This window comes from Colletotrichum graminicola (assembly GCF_000149035.1).
Source record: "Colletotrichum graminicola M1.001 genomic scaffold supercont1.7, whole genome shotgun sequence".
NCBI lineage: Eukaryota > Fungi > Ascomycota > Sordariomycetes > Glomerellales > Glomerellaceae > Colletotrichum > Colletotrichum graminicola.
The window spans coordinates 1,185,180-1,187,286 of record NW_007361011.1 but is presented as its reverse complement, the minus strand read 5'-3'; positions in this window follow the sequence as shown (position 1 = coordinate 1,187,286).

Below are 2,107 nucleotides of genomic sequence, written 5' to 3'. Positions count from 1 at the left end.
ACATCATGACGATGGGCAAAAAGGAAGGCGCTAGCGGTGGAGGTACCTGCCACCTACCTTGCGAGACGGAATCTTGCGGTGACCGGACATCTGGGATTATGCGGCCGCGCCAGAACCTTACATGGTGCGTAGTTTCCATTTACGTATCCGTACCGCTCCTGCGCTTCGTAGCGGTGGAAAATGACCGACAAAAGACATGTGCGATGGAAGAAAAAACCGGGGCATAGTGGAGGAAGGAGAAGGAGCACGGATGGCCCCATATTACTTCGTCCCCTCCTTCCCAATTGTCCCTCGTGCAAAACCGAACCCCAGACTGGCTGGTTGGTGCACGCGCTCGACGCTCGAGAGGGAAGGAGCAATGCCAATAACAATAACCTTAGGTGCAGTGCAGTACGGTACATTTCTGTACGCCTGCCTACCTATACTATCTATGAGACGGGACCCGGGTCACGAGCATGACGCTAAGGAAGAGGCCGAAGAGTCTCTCTCTCTCTCGTTCCCTCTGTCGCCCCGTCCCGCCCTCTCTTTCTGTGCTTCTCACCAAGCAGCCAGCCGATTCTTATTTTGGCGGTAACATTGGCATGGTGGCTTGATTACTCGGTAGTATGTAACCAACTCTCATGTCGCTCGCGGTTCTGTCCGCTCTTTCGGTATTTTTTCTTTTCTTTTTCCAACGAGGCCACCTCGCCATTGGGCTACCTCTCCGCCATCTAATCACTATGCAAAGTGTACTTGGTTGGCTTCGCCTCGCATCGACAAGGCAATTCAATTCCAGCTTTTTCAGTGGGACAGGCCGGGGGTCGAAGCTACACAAGTGTACGGGTACATACCGGTACACGTGTAGTAGACAAATCGCCCCCTTTGCTTCTGCCCTGTCTGTGCCACCGTTCTGCATCTCACCGATGGCCGTGCACAACGTTCCTGGTCTTGGTCTCTCCGAGGCCCACCCTCTGGAATGCTTCTGGAAGACGTGGACGCACCTCGTCACATCCTGGCAAAGGCCTGCCACTGGCGCTTCAACTGGGTCTTTGCTTGTGCATCAACCATAACGTAGTATCCATCCGACAGGGGGGTTCTGCGTGCGTCAGTCTTGTCAGGGGGGTCTGCGTGCGGATGCGTCGAGTTTTGGCCCCCTACCAAGTACAGTACCTACCTACCCTCTAGGAAGTGCTATGCTATAGTAGTAGGTGAGGTTCGGGCAACAGACTTTCAGAGAAGAAATACGCGTGTAAGTGTAAGCTAAACCGGGTGGAGCTCATTGGGCTCTCGTCTTGGGCTCCACGGCCCGGAACATACTGTACACTATGTACACTACGGATACGGATAGTATATTGGAACTGGGAAAACCCAAGTACTGTCCAAGTCCCTGATCATCCCTGATGATATCTGAACATCCGGCGGAGCACCACTTGGGGCCGGAAATACTGCCTAGTCCATGTATATAATCCGGCGTTGCTGATTTCATGACTGCCCAAGTGCCCGCAAAATGCTCCGAGCCTAGTGGTGTGTTATCGGAACGTCGGTCTCGAACTACCTTGAGGATCACCACTCCGGATGCCGGAACGCTTGGCCCTGTCCTGTGCCCAAACTCAGTGTCGTGTAATGCCTGGAGTGAGTGTTTCTGATGGTTCACGAAAAAGCGAACGATTCCGCCCATTGCCCATGTTGCGGGACCATCGCAGCAGAACGGCGGCCATGGTAGGTAGTATGGGCCTATACTCGGTAATCTGTCTGCATACATGCTGGTAGCATTAGCTTCTCCGCCGACTAACGATCAACCACTCGCATCTTCGGCCGTCTCTCGTAGCTTGCGACCCTTCCTCCGCCCCGAACCTCTTTTCGAAGCTAGCGCACCGCTACGGAACAACTGTTTACCTACAAAGAATTCAATCGTCTCCATCCAAACATGCCGGTTCCCACCCACCCCCTCTCCTAGCAAGGCTTCAGCCGCCCCCACAGGCACGCGGCGACGAGACAAGCCCGAAGACAACAATGAGACGTGGGCCTGCCTGCCTTGTCGCCAGGACGGATCCTCCGAGTCAACAGCCTAGCCCCGTATCGTCCCACGACGTCGTTCCCCAGGCCCCCCCCCCCCCCCCCCCCCCCC